This window comes from Triticum urartu, chromosome 5 (genome assembly GCF_003073215.2).
Source record: "Triticum urartu cultivar G1812 chromosome 5, Tu2.1, whole genome shotgun sequence".
NCBI lineage: Eukaryota > Viridiplantae > Streptophyta > Magnoliopsida > Poales > Poaceae > Triticum > Triticum urartu.
In genome coordinates this window covers 83,223,549-83,241,282 of record NC_053026.1, presented here as the reverse complement: position 1 = coordinate 83,241,282, position 17,734 = coordinate 83,223,549, and positions in this window count along the sequence as shown.

The window sequence follows — 17,734 nt, the reverse complement described above, 5'->3', positions numbered from 1 at the left end:
TCATGGATATCACTCACCCAATCCACGTCTACTAGCATAGCATGGCATAACAAGCAAACGTAGAAGTAACTCCCAAAGGTTTGATAATAAACAGGTAATAGGTACTACCTCATCTACTTCCCATCCCACAATTTAATTAGATCCTAATCATGCAATGTGTGAGGATTGATCTAATGCAATAAAACTAGGTTGTAGAAAAGGTATGATCAAAGTGTTACTTGCCTTGCTGATGATCCGCGTAACCTAGAGATTCAACGTAACAGGCGGCGCACTCCGGGTATTCTATCGCAGACAAACAACAAGCATACAATAAGTACTCATCTAATGCACAGGTAAAACTCAAATAGAAGATCTAACCAGAAAGTTCAACTTAAGAACCCTGGTTGGCAAAAGAATCAAATCGAACGAAGCAAAAGAGATCAAACGGCGAAAGAAAACAACTTCATTCTAGTAATCTGAATCTAGGGCAAATTTTACAGTAGCAAAAACTTGTTTAAGTTGATTATTCGGAAAGAGGGTTTCGAGACGAAACTCCAGGCGCTTGAATCGCCTGATTCCGATAAACGAGCGAAAAGTTATACTAAAACGAAAATCGGATCAGAAATCAAGATCAGAAAATAACCGCGGAAAATCCGACGAAAAAGAAAAACGACGAACAGAATTTTTTTTTAAAAAAAAACTGCACGGAAAAACGAGGCGGCGGCGAACCTCGAAAGGCGCGCTCTCCGGCGGTGGCAACGGCGGGCGGCAGCTATGGACCCAAAAAGAGAGAAGAAGCCATCTAGCTACTAGCTATGGACCCGTAGGTCTGAGGTAAACTACTCACACTTCATCGGAGGGGCTATGGTGTTGATGTAGAAGCCCTCCGTGATCGATGCCCCCTCCGGCGGAGCTCCGGAACAGGCCCCAAGATGGGATCTCGTGGATACAGAAAGTTACAGCGGTGGAATTAGGGTTTTGCCTCCGTATCTGATCGTTTGGGGGTACGTAGGTATATATTGCAGGAAGGAGTACATCGGTGGAGCAGCAGGGGGCCACGAGGGTGGAGGGCGCGCCTGGGGGGGGGGGGTAGGCGCGCCCCCCTACCTCGTGTCCTCTTGTTTTATTTCTTGACGTAGGGTCCAAGTCTCCCGGGTCTTGTTCATTGAGAAAATCACGTTCCCGAAGGTTTCATTCCATTTGGACTCCGTTTGATATTCCTTTTCTTCGAAACCCTAAAACAGGCAAAAAACAATAGTTCTGGGCTGGGCCTCCGGTTAATAGGTTAGTCCCCAAAATAATATAAAAGTGGATAATAAAGCCCAATAATGTCCAAAACAGTAGATAATATAGCATGGAGCAATCAAAAATTATAGATACGTTGGAGACGTATCAAGGGCAAGGGGACGATGTGTGTTGGAAGTGATTCCAAGGTTGGTGAGATCACCATCGCACACTCCCTTTACCTTTGGGATTATTGTTGAACCTAAAATAAATGTTATTTGATGTTTGCATTGAGCATAATATGGTTGGATCATGTTTATTGCAATACAATTATTCATTTAAGTCAAAGAATAATTGTTATTCTGTTTACATGAATAATACCTTCTGAGGTCATACACACAAGGTGAATGGTTTACTGAATCTCGATCGTAGTGATACACATATTCACAATATTGATGCCAAAAAGATGCAAATTTGATAATGATAGTGCAACATATTTGTGGCACTGCCGTTTAGGTCATATTGGTGTAAAGCGCATGAAGAAACTCCATGCTGATGGACTTTTGGAATCGCTTGATTATGAATCACTTGATGCTTGCGAACCATGCCTCATGGGCAAGATGACTAAGACTCCGTTCTTCGGAACAATGGAGTGAGCAACTGACTTTTTAGAAATAATACATACTGATGTGTGCGGTCTAATGAGCGTTGAGGCTCGCGGCGGGTATCATTATTTTCTGACCTTCACAGATGATTTGAGCAGATATGGGTATATCTACTTGATGAAACATAAGTTTGAAACATTTGAAAAGTTCAAAGAATTTCAGAGTGAAGTGGAAAATCATCATAACAAGAAAATAAAGTTTCTATGATCTGATCATGGAAGTGAATATTTGAGTTACGAGTTTGGTCTTCATTTGAAACAATGCGGAATAGTTTCGCAACTCACGCCACCCGGAACACCACCGTAATGGTGTGTCCGAACTTCGTAACCGTACTTTATTAGATATGGTGCGATTTATGATGTCTCTTACCGATTTACCACTAGCGTTTTGGGGTTATGCATTAGAGACAGCTGCATTCACGTTAAATAGGGCACCGTCTAAAAATCCGTTGAGACGACACCATATGAACTGTGGTTTAGCAAGAAACCTAAGCTATCGTTTCTTAAAGTTTGGGGCTATGATGCTTATGTGAAAAAGCTTAAACCTAATAAGCTCTAACCCAAATCGAAGAAATGCATCTTCATAGGATACCCAAAAGAAACTATGGGGTACACCTTCTATCACAGATCCGAAGGCAAGATCTTTGTTGCTAAGAGTGGATCCTTTCTAGAGAAGGAGTTTCTCTCCAAAGAAGTGAGTGGGAGGAAAGTAGAACTTTGTAACATCCCAAATTTTCAATTTGGAATGTTAAACATTAGGTCATCATGCATATCATATTTTATTTTGCTTTTGGTTTTGATCCTAGAAAATCCTAAGCAACTCAAGGACCCACGGAGAGAGTTGGGGATTTCGTTATTTACGTATTTGAGTTTTCTCAAATTATGTAAACATGATCATTTGATTTTATTTATTTTATCATCAATTATTTCTATTACAAAAATATGAGAGAGGGAATAAAATGACTTTCCCAAAATATAGAAATATTGAGGATTTAATAAAAAATCAAATAAGATTTATTTCGGAGTTTTTCGGTATTTTTATTTGAATTTAGGAAAAATGCGCGTTTTTCAAAGTTGTAGTTTGGGCCGAGTTAATGTTCACTTTATCGGGCTTGATTTTAGGAACCCGGCAAAATTTATTTCATGATTTTTGGAGTCCGTTTAGTATTTCTTTTTATTTTTCTTCCGAGCGGATTTATAAAAAAAATCGGAACCGACTCCGGGCCGTACCCGGCCAGGAAACCTCCGCCCGGGGCCTTTAAATAGCGCCCGAGGCCCGCGAGAGAGAGCCAGCCCGCCACCACCGAAACCCTAGCCGCCGCCCTAGCCAGCCGCCGCCGCCCGCCGACGCCGTCGCCCGCCGTTGCCGCCGCCGGAGAGCGCGCCTTTCGAGGTTTGCCGCCGCCTCGTTTTTTCGTGCAGTTTATTTTTTTTTTAAAAATAATTTGTTCGTCGTTTTTCTTTTTCGTCGGATTTTCTGCGGTTATTTTCTGATCGCGATTTCTGATCTGATTTTCGTTTTAGTATAACTTTTTGCATGTTTATCGGAATCAGGCGATTCAAGCGCCTGGAGTTTCGTCTCGAAACCCTCTTTCCGAATAATCAACTTAAACAAGTTTTTGCTACTGTAAAATTTGCCCTAGATTCAGATTACTAGAACGAAGTTGTTTTCTTTCGCCGTTTGATCTCTTTTGCTTCGTTCGATTTGATTCTTTTGCCAACCAGGGTTCTTAAGTTGAACTTTCTGGTTAGATCTTCTATTTGAGTTTTACCTGTGCATTAGATGAGTACTTATTGTATGCTTGTTGTTTTTCTGCGATAGAATACCCAGAGTGCGCCACCTGTTACGTTGAATCTCTAGGTTACGCGGATCATCAGCAAGGCAAGTAACACTTTGATCATACCTTTTCTACAACCCAGTTTTATTGCATTAGATCAATCCTCACACATTGCATGATTAGGATCTAATTAAATTGTGGGATGGGAAGTAGATGAGGTAGTACCTATTACCTGTTTATTATCAAACCTTTGGGAGTTACTTCTACGTTTGCTTGTTATGCCATGCTATGCTAGTAGACGTGGATTGGGTGAGTGATATCCATGATAGATCTGAGATTTGTTAATTAAGGGTTTATCTAAGGTGGCAACCTAACACACATCTGGGTGGATTGAGGCACCTGGGGTTTCCAGGACTTGCCTGTTTTCTTGGACCGCCACCCAGGCTCAAAGGGATTATGAGATTATTCATACTAGAAACTTCCGTGTGCAGCCACAAGCCATTATGGGCTCTGGCATAGTTGACTAATTTGTGTGAACTCTTACAGTGGTAGACTAGCAGATGTAGGGGTTGTAGGTGGTACGGTCTACCTGATCGTAAGGTGCTAGCGCTTCTGAAAGACTATGTCTCGGTCATCCGTCTTCTCAAACACCATGTATTGCGAGAAACCAAATGGAGGCGATCGAGTCTTGTGGGGAAAAGTGCGCAAACCTCTGCAGAGTGTAACAAACTAATCATGGTTAGCCGTGTCCCCAGTTATGGACAAATCTTGAGTATCTAGTACCTGGATTTTCATGTGAATCTCAGCATGTTACTCTAAATTAATTTTGATGGGTTTTAATGATGTTACTTAATTGGGATTGAGAATGCTGTCAACCATTCTCAATGTTTCACAACCACCATGATAGTAATTAAATTTATTCCTTTGAAGTAGGGAAAAATTGGCTTTACGCAAAAACTGTAACCATAGAGCTTTCCACCGGCCAAATATGCATATAGTATAGTTGTTGCATTCCATTACTCTCTATGTGTTACCTTGCCAGCATATTCCATGTGCTGACCCGTTTTCGGGCTGCAACGTTAATGTTGTAGACTTTTCAGACGATGATTGAGGAGTTTTAGGTCGTGGTTCTATACTCAGTGATGCCGTTGGAGTTGATGGACTCACTTATCTTCCAAGCCTTCCGCTGTTATCGTTATTAGATGGCCCTAAGCCATACTTATTGTAATAAGTTCTCTTTTGAGTCACTCGATGTAATAAGTGTGTGATTGCTACTCCGCTATAAATCCTCCGAGTACTGTGTGGTGTCAGTATTACTGATCCAGGGATGACACCGGAGCACAGAGATCAGACTGTTTGAGGTCAGGTCGCTACAGAGATGGTATCAGAGCACACGCTGACTGTAGGACACGACCACTAAGCTAAAGACCTAGATCACTAGATCACTCTCTTCTCTTCTGACTTCTCATCTTTTCTACTCTTTAGGATGGCGGATGCAAGGAACAAGTTCACACAACCGGATGAAGATACACCCTTTGGACGCCACTTGAAGGAAGTCACTAGATACCTGAACATAGGAATACCAAGCTTCACGGGAACCTACAACGCCACTTTACCTGAAGAAGAGCGCTGGATGATTCAAGTTCAAGTTCCAGGAAGGACGTTCATGCCAGTCACTGAGCCCATAGAGTTTTCTTTTGATGCACCAACTTGGAGTCTAGGAAAGAGTATGGCAGCTCACATCGCCATGGGACGCATTGGAGAAGTCTACCACAAGGATCTTAAGGATACTATCTACCAGATTTGTGGGCGCCGAGATGAACACTGGGAGATGATCAGCACCAGGAAAGATAGATCAATTGCAGCTTTTATTCAGGAGTTAAACCAGCACATTCGACGCGAGGAGAATCAGATGTGCGCCGACATGATAGAACTGAAGAAGGCTAAGACTAGAATCAAGGAACTAGAGGAAGAACTCAAGGCTACACGCGAAGATTATGAAGAAGAAATTGAAGTATTGGTGGATAAGAATGCGGACCTAGCAAAGAAAATTGGAATATTTATGGGAGGCCCGACACCAGTAGATGAAGACGAAGAACCCAAGGAGATTAGCCCGGAAGATTATATCATCATCGACGACACCGACTCGGAACAAGATAGTAGTGATGATGACTATGTTGATGAAGCAGGAGCGGATATCGTGGAGTCTACAACCGTAGAATATTTCTAGTAGACCACCTTATCAGTAGTAGTAGTCCACCATGTAAATATAGTAGTCCGAGCACTTTGCGATAGTTAGATCGATTGTATGCCTTTGTTTGGTTGATTGAAGTGAATTGTGAGCTTTTGCCTCATGTGCATATGGGTAGTGTTTTCTCTTTAGACCCCCTCTATTCTTATATCTCGTCTTTTCTAAAACCCTCAGATGCCTCCGAGACGTGACCCCGGATTTGCCTTTCCGCCGGAGCTCACCCAGTTGATCCAGCAGCAGAACAACTTGATGCAGTTGCTAGTTCAAAATCAGAATCAGGGGAACAACAACAACAACCCACCACCACCACCACCACCACCTGTTGACCACTTAGCCCGTTTTCTTAGGCTGAATCTGCCGGTGTTTTCCAGTAGCACCGAGCCGATAGTAGCAGATGATTGGCTCCGCAAGATAGCTAGGGAGTTGACCACAGCAGGATGCACAGATGTGGAGAAGGTTAAGTTTGCCGCACATCAGTTAGAAGGACCCGCAGCATCTTGGTGGGAGAATTTCACAGCCACCTTCCCAGTCGACACTGTCACATGGGACCAGTTTCAGCAAGCTTTTCGTACTGCCCATGTTTCAGCAGGAGCAATGGCCATATGAGTGCAACTATCCCTAGGTGGTTTTGGTAATTCATAACAACATATAGCTCATTGAGCTAATGCTATTCCAAGATGATTATTTCAGGAAAGCTCAATGATTGGCATGGCATGGATGTGAAAGTGGAACCCTCAAAATGCTAAGGACAAAGGATTGGCTCAAGCTCAAAAGCTCAAGACTCTTCATTTTATATTTTAGTGATCCAAGATCACATTGAGTCTTTAGGAAAAGCCAATACTATCAAGGAGGGATGAGGTGTTGCTTAATGAGCCTCTTGCTTCATGTGCTTAGTGATATGCTCCAAAACCCTCAACTACTTTCCCATATCCACATATGACCTAAACCCTAAGCCAAACTCGGTCCTACCGATTCTTCCTATCCGGCGCCACCGAGTTTCACTTGTCATAAGCCACTGCCAAACCCTAGCAATTCGGTTCTACCGATAGGGATCTCGGTCTCACCGAGATGGGATTGCAAACTCTCTGTTTCCCTTTCGTAACTTTTCGGTCTCACCGAAAGAGCGAATCGGTCCCACCGAGATTGCAATGTAAACTCAGTGTTTCCCCTTTGTAACTTTCGGTCTCACCGAGTTCCACTCGGTCTCACCGAAAGAGCAAATCGGTCCCACCGAGTTTGCCTGACAAACTCTCTGGTTAGCTAATTACCAAATTCGGTCTCACCGAGTTTGTGTAATCGGTCTCACCGAGATTACGTTATGCCCAAACCCTAACCATATCGGTCCTACCGAGTTGCATGTCAGTCCCACCGAAAATCTCTAACGGTCACTAGGTTTACATTTTCGGTCCGACCGAGTTTATTGATTCGGTCCCACCGAGATTGGAAAACTGTGTAACGGTTGGATTTTGTGTGGAGGCTATATATACCCCTCCACCTCCTCTTCATTCGTGGAGAGAGCCATCAGAACACACATACACATTCCAACTCATATGTTCTGAGAGAGAACCACCTACTCATGTGTTGAGACCAAGATATTCCATTCCTACCATATGAATCTTGATCTCTAGCCTTCCCCAAGTTGCTTTCCACTCAAATCTTCTTTCCACCAATCCAAATCCTATGAGAGAGAGTTGAGTGGTTGGGGAGACTATCATTTGAAGCACAAGAGCAAGGAGTTCATTACCTACACACCATTTGTTACTTCTTGGAGAGTGGTGTCTCCTAGATTGGCTAGGTGTCACTTGGGAGCCTCCGACAAGATTGTGGAGTTGAACCAAGGAGTTTGTAAGGGCAAGGAGATCGCCTACTTCGTGAAGATCTACCGCTAGTGAGGCAAGTCCTGTGTGGGCGATGGCCATGGTGGGATAGACAAGGTTGCTTCTTCGTGGACCCTTTGTGGGTGGTTGCTTCTTCGTGGACCCTTCGTGGGTGGAGCCCTGTGTGGACTCGCGCAACCGTTACCCTTGGGTGGAGCCCTGTGTGGACTCGCGCAACCGTTACCCTTCGTGGGTTGAAGTCTCCATCAACGTGGATGTAGGATAGCACCACCTATCCGAACCACGGGAAAAACATCCGTGTCTCCAATTGCGTTTGAATTCTCCAAACCCTTCCCTTTACATTCTTGCAAGTTGCATGCTTTACTTTCCGCTGCCAATATACTCTTTGCATGCTTGCTTGAATTATGTGATGATTGCTTGACTTGTCCTAAATTAGCTAAAATCTGCCAAGAACTAAAATTGGGAAAAGGTTAAGTTTTTATTTGGTCAAGTAGTCTAATCACCCCCCCTCTAGACATACTTCGATCCTACAAGTGGTATCAGAGCTTTGGTCTCCATTTGCTTTGATCTCCATAGCTTTTGGTCATAGCCTTGGTTTCACAACCTAGGAGAGTATGGCGTCTAGCGAGGGAAATTATCACCGTAGAGGTCCTTACTTTGATGGTACTAATTTTGCTAGTTGGAAGCATAAAATGAAAATGCATATTCTTGGACATAACCCCGCCGTTTGGGCTATTGTGTGTGTTGGTTTGCAAGGTGACTTCTTTGATGGGAGAGAACCAAACCGTGAAGCTACCGCGGATGAGTTGAAGATGTTGCAATACAATGCTCAAGCTTGTGATATTCTCTTCAACGGATTGTGCCCCGAAGAATTCAACAAAATCAGCCGCTTGAGAATGCAAAGGAAATTTGGGACACTTTGATTGATATGCACGAAGGTACCGACTCCGTCAAGGAATCCAAGTTGGATGTGCTTCAAAGCCAACTTGACAAGTTCAAGATGAAGGATGGTGAAGGTGTCGCTGAAATGTACTCTAGGCTTGCTCTCATCACAAATGAGATTGCCGGCTTAGGGAAGTGAAGAGATGACCAATAGATTCATCATCAAGAAGATTCTAAGAGCCTTGGATGGAAAATATGATACCGTGTGCACATTGATCCAAATGATGCCCAATTACAAAGATCTCAAGCCAACGGAGGTGATTGGAAGAATTGTTGCTCATGAGATGTCACTTAAGGATAAAGAGGAACTTCACAACAAATCAAGTGGTGCCTATAAAGCCTCATGTGAAGCCCCTACATCATCAAGTGAGAAACAAAGACTTCAATGAAGAATTGAGCTTAATGGTGAAGAACTTCAACAAGTTCTACAAGAGTAGAAGCAAAGATAGAAGCTTCAAGTCAAGGTCCTACAATGACAAAAGATCTTCTAGTCGAGAGCGAAACTGCTACAATTGTGGAAGACCCGGACACTATTCCAATGAGTGTACGGCTCCCTACAAGAGAAGAGAAGACTCTCCAAAAAGAAGAAGCAAAGAATCACCACCAAGAGAGAGAAGGAGTAGAGATGATCGTTATGAACGAAGATACTCACGGAGAAGCAAGGATTCGGAAAGGAAGGAAAAATCATCAAGGAGCTACACAAAACGAAGACATCAAGCTCATGTTGGTGAATGGTATCCGGCTCCGACTCCGACAGCCACTCCGAGAGAAGTTATCACTCCGACTCCGAAGATACTCAAGATGAAGGTGTTGCCGGTCTAGCACTTGTGTCAACCAACTCCTACGACATATTTGACTCACCAAATGAAGGAATTGGAAGATGCTTCATGGCCAAAGGTCCTAAGGTAACACACCCCGAGTATGTTGATTTCAATAGTGATGAAGATGACTTGTTAGGTGATGATTTGCTTGTTGACAACTCTAGTGATGAATACTATGATGAAACGTCAATTAATCATGCTAATCAAGATAAAACGAATGACAATGATAAGGAGAAGATTGAGCTCTAACTAAAGAACTAAACACTCTTAAGTTAGCTCATGAAACTATCTTCGAAGATCATCGAGAACTTTTAAGAGCTCATGAGAAATTACGCTTTGAAAAGCTCAATCTTGAGCAAGAGCATGAGTTCTTAAAGGCAATCAATGATGATCTCCGCAAGAAAAGTTCTTCTTACATTGCCAAGCATTTACTCTTATCCACTTACATGCCTCAAGTCAAGTCTAACAAGAAAGATTCTTCCTCTAGTAGTAACAATGATCATGCTAAATCCAATATTGTTGCTTCTAGTAGTTCTCTTGATTCCACTAATGATTCTCTTAGCCAAGTTACACTTGAGCAAGAAAATAGCTTATTGAAGGGAATTATAGAGAAAGGAGTGTACAAAAGCCTTGCCGGGAGTAAGCAATTCGAGGAAATTGTGCGCAAGCAAGGAATGCACCGGAAGAATCAAGGTGTTGGTTTTGAACGAAAGTTCAATGCCAATGGAGTTGAGTGGGAAGAAGATCAATACCCCAAGACAAAGTTTGTTCCTCAACAAGAGAAGTATGATACTTCTTTCAAGGGGACACAAGCTCAAGATGATCTTCCACCACAAGACTACAAGCAAAAAGGCAAGGACAAGCTTCAAGAGGAAATTGATGCATTTGAAGAAGCTCCTAAGACCTTAGTCAAGTGGATTCCCAAGACTACTTCAAGTTCCACTTCATCAAGTACGACTACAACTCCAAGGATTCCCATCAAGATGGATGTGGATCCAAGAAGAAGAACTAGAGAGTTCTTGAGGGTGACTCCGCCAACATACTTCACTCTTATCATTTTGGCAAGAACAAGTGCAATCAACTTCCACATCTTGCACTAGTTCAAGGAGTCACAAAACCCTCTTGTTGGTAAGACAAGGGACAAGGTAACTAAAAGTTTTCATGGACATCATCTTGTGTGTGCATCACTCTATGTCTATGGATATCCTTGTTTGTTCCTTGTGGGACTAACCCATGTAGGTATTGAAAGTGCAATTCACTCCAAATGGATAGCTCCAATGATCTACATCAACATTGAGCATCCACATCTTCAACATCTACATGAAGTCATCATCGACAAAAACCCAAGGTTAGTTCATCCCTCTTAGGGGGGATATCACATCTAGGGGGAGCTTTACTCTAAGACTTGAGCTAAAGCAACTCTAAAGATGTGAACACAACAATGCTTTATGTAAAAGTGGTAACCCCACTTGAGCTTAAACGATGAGTATGACCTATGATCAAGTTCTCACTTGACTCCTAAGTCAATATACTCATATATAGATGACCTAGTCATCGCAATTGCTTGATAGATGCTAGAATTGTGTGCATGCTTTGCCACATATTATCCATTTGTATTGTGTGAGCATGTTGATTGCATATTTTACTCATTCAGGACATCCACTTGTTGTTTTGATTGTTTGGCTTTTTTTGCCAAGTGGATGGACAAGAATGCCTAAGAACCCTCTAGCTATCTATGCTTTTCTCGTCTCAAACTCTATTCATGCTGCATCACAAAATTGATCAAGTCAGATTCGAACCACTCTGTGTGAGGAGCGCTCGGAGTCCCCGATTCGTCATAGACTTAAACTTCCAAAACCTCTTTATGATCTCGGTCTGACCGATACTCCACTTCGGTCCTACCGAGATCATTAAGTTGATCTAGGTTTTCGATCTCGGTGCAACCGATTTGAACTTTCGGTCACACCGAGTTTCAGTAACTGCTGCAGTTATGAATCTCGGTGCCACCGAGTTGTTCCACTCGGTCACACCGACAGGGTCGGGCTATATATAGTCACGGGCAAAATTTTGGAAATTTCTCCGAACCCCTTCGCCCGCGCGATAGCCTGCTCTGCCAACGTGGTCTCCGGATCGTCTTCTCGCCGCCAGCCGCCTCCAGTCGCTGGTCTCCGTCGCCGTCAACGGGAATTCTGCCCCGCCGTTGCCGCCGTAGCAAGTCCCCGCCGAACTAGGGTATGGACTTGATCTTTGTGCTATTCTCCAATCTGATTCCTAGCACATTGTGATCATCATGATTCTTGCCACGATTGAAACACTCCTATCCAGTCAAAACGCTCATAGATTAGGTTTGATTCGAAAATTCTAGGTTTAGGTTTCCGCCGAAACTATCTCGGACCCACCGAGTTGAAAAACTCGGTCCCACCGATTTGGCTTATGCCATTGCACAAGTGAGACTCGGTCTGACCGAGAATTACTTATCGGTGTGACCGATTTTTGAACTCAGTGAAACCCTAGCAGTCTCGGTGCCACCGAACTGTGACTCGGTCCTACCGAGTTCACTAGTTTAGGTTCCAAAACTGCTTCGGTATCACCGAGTTTGAAAATCGGTAGATCCGAGATGATTTCAGTGGGAAACTAAAACTAAGTTTTTGGATCATTCTTTTGCAAAAATCTCTGCATTTTGTGATGCTCATCCTACCTCATCTATAATCTGTTCACAGGGTCAGCAGTCAGAGTTTGCAGCATGTCTGATCAAAGTGATAGCCAGAACATGTCAGAGCAGCAGGTGCACATGAGTGAGGGCACTAGTCCCTCAAGCTCTTCAGATGAGGGCAGCAGGAGCACCCCTAGCAACTTGCCAAAGGCTGCCACGAGACAGAGGAAGAAGAGGAACTTCAGATTCCGAGAGAAGACTATGTGGCAGAGGAAGAGGCCACTTCCAAGAGAGTTGAGCCAGCTCAAGGCACAAAGCCAGGGCTGAAAATCAAAAGGCCAGCAGGCAGGCAGCCAATGTCAAAAGGCCAGAAGGTATACGAGAAGCCCCATAGAGCAGTTGCGAGCCGGAGGGCGTAAGAAAGGAACGAGGAAGAGGGCGGTGATAGGAACGACTGTGGCTAGAGGCGTCAAGCTCCATCGATGGAAGGGAAGAAGAAGCGGCGAGCGGTGCACGCAGCACCCAAGCAAGCCGCAAGCATATGAGTGCCATTAAAACAGGACGCGTCCAAGGCGCTAGAGCGCAGCTCCAAGATGCCGAAAACCAAGAAGGAATACACAGCATGTCCTGCAGGGCTGGGAGAAGAAAAAAGGCCCCAGTGCCGAGAACTGTTGCGGGGAGGGGAAGCATGAGAGAGAATGTTCTGAGACAGGCTCGAGAGCCCAGAGAGCGCCGGACGGCAGGCAACGAGTGCATGCCTTGCTGAGGAGCATGAAGCTGTAGGAAGATGTCAGGGCCGAAGTGAGAGAAGCGACCCGATAGGCTCGAAGGAGAAGGAGCTGCTGGGTGGACTGACAGTGATTTGCACATCGAAATGACAAGCAAGATTGCCTATGAGACTGGTGCGCGAGAGGTGAAGTAAGAGCGCCATGTGTATTGGAGCAGAGATGGGTTGGGCGACTGGAATAGTATCAATGAAGCGGAAGGAGCACTAGTCCGGGAGGTGCAAGACGCTGTCATAGCTTGTGTGGAGTGACTGACTTGTTGGGCAGAAGCTCACAAAGTGGAATGAGGACTATCAATGCAGTTCTACTCCACAGCTCACTTTTATCCAGATGGGAGGATCACATGGATGTCTGAGGGTACGAGGTACCAATCCACTGTTGAGGAATGGGCAAAGTTGATTAATGCCCCAGAGGAGCAAGATGATGACTTGGATATCTATGCCAAGAAGAAGATGGACCACAACTCAATGTCAAATATGTACAAGGAGATCCCAAATGAAGCACTTGATACCTTCAAGTTTGGCTCAGTACATTACCTTCTGTCAGGGCTCCCGACTGATCAATTGGATCTTGAGGCACACCTTATTGCCCAAGTCTGGAGATCACAAGATGATCAGAGGCCATGCTATCAACTTGCTACATGTGTTTGATGTGCCTCAGAAGTTCAAGGTGATGAGCCTCATAGTGGAAACAATCAAGAGGACTCAGCAGCAGAGCAGAAGAGGAGCTGCGGATATGCCCCTCAGATTCAGGAGCTCATCAACTCCAAGATGGGCACGGGCATATATTTATTGGACAAGGAACATTTGCCCATCCGTCCAGATTTTGAGAACAATGAAGTTGTGATGACTGAGAACGAGCCATCGTCTGCACAAGCTATGCAAAGAAGGAGAAGGCGAGGAAGGAGAAAGCTGCCAAGATGCCAACTCAAGAGGAGGCATCTGAATACTTCTTGAAGACCAAACAAGAGCAGCTTGGTTACTTGATTGCATCCACGCTGAGGATTGAGCAAAGTCTGGCCACCCTCACTCAGAATCAGCAGAGCCTAGAGAGAATCATGGAACAGAAGTTCTATGACTTGGATGTCAAAGTAACGGAAGTTCAGTCTGCAGTGGAGCAGCTCCAGGAGGACATGCAGGAGAGGAGAGGCAGGACTACTACTCATGCCTTTGCCAGAGTGCCAAGAGGTCCGAGGTCATCTGCCGTGCCAGTTGCTGACACAAGAGCCACCCACCTCAGCACCAGTCCACAGCCTCAGTTCCACCAGCTCCAGCATCTACTTCAGCTCCAACTCCAGCGTCTACCTACCGAAGCCTTCGTCCTTGGAGTGATCCGGACTCCACCACCACCTGAAGATCAAGCCTGAGCGTCGATCTAGTGCATGCATTTTCTAGGAACTTTTTGGTAACTTGTTGCCAAAGGGGGAGAAAAATGTATAGATCATAGGCTTCAGAGAGAGAGAGTTGTTTCTCTCTGCTTATTTGGGTGGGGCGAACGTTGGGCTTGAGCTTGAGATACAATGCCGTGAAGCAGTTGATGTATGCATGGTGGTTGTGATGATGGAAGCGAGCAGCGTAGATGGCTTGCGGATATTGCGTATTGATCTTATCGGATCTTATTATCAGTGCACGTGTTCGTTGGGATGAGCGAGATGTATGGTTGTCGTATGTGCAGTTTAAGCGCGTCGTGCACCAATGTATGTGACATGAGAGAGTAAGGCCACCTCGTAGACGTCTTGTCTTTGAGTCCAAAGCAATGTAAATAGGCCACAAGATTTAGGGAGCTGCTTACTTAATAATACTCTGCAAAGCGGGAGCGATATAGGTCAGTAGTTATGAGCATTGTCGGAAGCTTTGATGGCTAGTATGGTGCATCGAATGTGACACGGAAAAGGGGGAGGAGTTGAAGAGTGCAAACATCGCGTAGTGTTGGTATAGTTCTATAACAACATATAGCAATTGAGCTAATCATGCTATTGCCATAGATAGATTTGCAGAATAGCTAAGATGTGTGCATGGCATGGAGTGAAAGTGGAACCCCTCAGAGTCTAAAGGACAAAGGAGTGCGGCTCAAGCTCAGAAAGCGCGTCAGAGCTTCTATTGATAGTGTAGGTGATTGCAAGATGCACGGTTGAGTCTGTGGAAGCCGAGTTAACGTCAGAGAAGGAGGGGGAGATGAGTGTTGCGTGTAATGAGGCGCTGCGCTTGCTTCAGTGGCTGTCAGGGATATGTCCAAACCCGGGGCCGAGGCGGGTTCCGACATATCGCGAGCATAGGAGACCTAAACCGCTAATCCAAGCGTCGGGGTCCTACGATCTCCTATCCGCGCGCCACCGAGTTTCACTTGTCATTAGCCACTGCCAAACCCTAGCAATTCGGTGTCTACCGATAAGGATCTCGGTCTCACCGAGATGGGGTTGCAAACTCTCTGTTTCCCTTTCGTAACTTTTCGGTCCTCACCGAAAGAGCGAATCGGTCCCACCGAGATTGCAATGTAAACTCAGTGTTTCCCCTTTGTAACTTTTCGGTCTCACCGAGTTCCACTCGGTCTCACCGAAAGAGCAAATCGGTCCCACCGAGTTTGCCTGACCAACTCTCTGGTTAGCTAATTACCAAATTCGGTCTCACCGAGTTTGTGTAATCGGTCTCACCGAGATTACGTTATGCCCAAACCCTAACCATATCGGTCCTACCGAGTTGCATGTCAGTCCCACCGAAAATCTCTAACGGTCACTAGGTTTTACCTTTTCGGTCCGACCGAGTTTGTTGATTCGGTCCCACCGAGATTGGAAAACTGTGTGTAACGGTTGGATTTTGTGTGGAGGCTATATATACCCCTCCACCTCCTCTTCATTTTCGTGAGAGAGCCATCAGAACACATACACAATTCCAACTCATATGTTCTGAGAGAGAACCACCTACTCATGTGTTGAGACCAAGATATTCCATTCCTACCATATGAATCTTGATCTCTAGCCTTCCCCAAGTTGCTTTCCACTCAAATCTTCTTTCCACAAAATCCAAATCCTATGAGAGAGAGTTGAGTGTTGGGGAGACTATCATTTGAAGCACAAGATCAAGGAGTTCATCATACCTACACACCATTTGTTACTTCTTGGAGAGTGGTGTCTCCTAGATTGGCTAGGTGTCACTTGGGAGCCTCCGACAAGATTGTGGAGTTGAACCAAGGAGTTTGTAAGGGCAAGGAGATCGCCTACTTCGTGAAGATCTACCGCTAGTGAGGCAAGTCTTCGTGATGGCCATGGTGGGATAGACAAGGTTGCTTCTTCGTGGACCCTTTGTGGGTGGTTGCTTCTTCGTGGACCCTTCGTGGGTGGAGCCCTGTGGACTCGCGCAACCGTTACCCTTGGGTGGAGCCCTGTGGACTCGCGCAACCGTTACCCTTCGTGGGTTGAAGTCTCCATCAACGTGGATGTAGGATAGCACCACCTATCCGAACCACGGGAAAAACATCCGTGTCTCCAATTGCGTTTGAATTCTCCAAACCCTTCCCTTTACATTCTTGCAAGTTGCATGCTTTACTTTCCGCTGCCAATATACTCTTTGCATGCTTGCTTGAATTGTGTGATGATTGCTTGACTTGTCCTAAATAGCTAAAATCTGCCAAGAACTAAAATTGGGAAAAGGTTAAGTTTTTATTTGGTCAAGTAGTCTAATCACCCCCCTCTAGACATACTTTCGATCCTACAGCCATTGAAGAAGCGTGAGTTTCGTAACTTGCGCCAAGGAGGACGGGCAGTTGGCCAGTATGTGGAGGAGTTTAGTAAGCTAGCACGTTATGCCCCAGATGACGTTGCTACAGATGCAGCTAAGCAGGAGAAATTCCAGGAAGGACTGAATGATGAGTTGAGTATGCAGTTGATGGTAGCCACCTTCAACAACTACCAGGAGTTGGTAGATCGTGCTCTTATGATTGAAGGGAAGCAACAGCAAATTGAGAACCGCAAGAGGAAGTATGGACAAGGAAAGTATAATTCAGGAGCTCAGCAGAAGCCTCGTTTTACCCCTAGACCGGGAGGACAATTTCAGCATACCCATGCAGTAGGTAGCTCACACAATCACAATGGCATCCAAGAATGGTAATGGGAATGGAGGAAGCAATGGACAGAACCGCAGCACCTCATCGACCCCAGCCAAGAAGGAGTTGAGCCACGTCACTTGCTATAAGTGTTCGAAGCCAGGACATTTTGCAAATGAATGTCCTGAAGGCCAAAACGGCAATGGAAGTTCTGGGAAGAAGCCGAACCCTTTCAACAGGGGACAGGTGAACCACGTTAGTGTGGAGGAGGTTGAAGCTCAGCCCGATGCAGTAATAGGTAAGTTTTTGGTTAAGTCATTTACTGCACTCGTTCTTTTTGATACTGGTGCATCGCATTCATACATCTCAAGGGGATTTGTGGATAAGTATAACCTACCAACCCAAGCCCTTAGGTCACCCATGTTAGTAACCTCGCCAGGAGCAGAGTATGTGGCAAGTCTATGGTGTGATCGGTTACCATTAAGGATTGGTAACTATGTTTTTCCCTCAGACCTAATAGTATTGGAATCTCAAGGATTGGATGTGATATTAGGCATGGATTGGTTATCAAAGTATGAAGGGAATATTGAGTGTGCTAGTAAGTCAATTTTGCTTACCACACCAGAAGGAAGAAGGATCAAGTATGTATCCCGACATGTGCCAAAGAGGACCCAAGTAAATTGCCTAATAGGAGTTGTGCGGGAGGAAGTACCAGTGGTAAAGGATTTTCCTGATGTATTTCCCGAAGAGTTGCCAGGCAT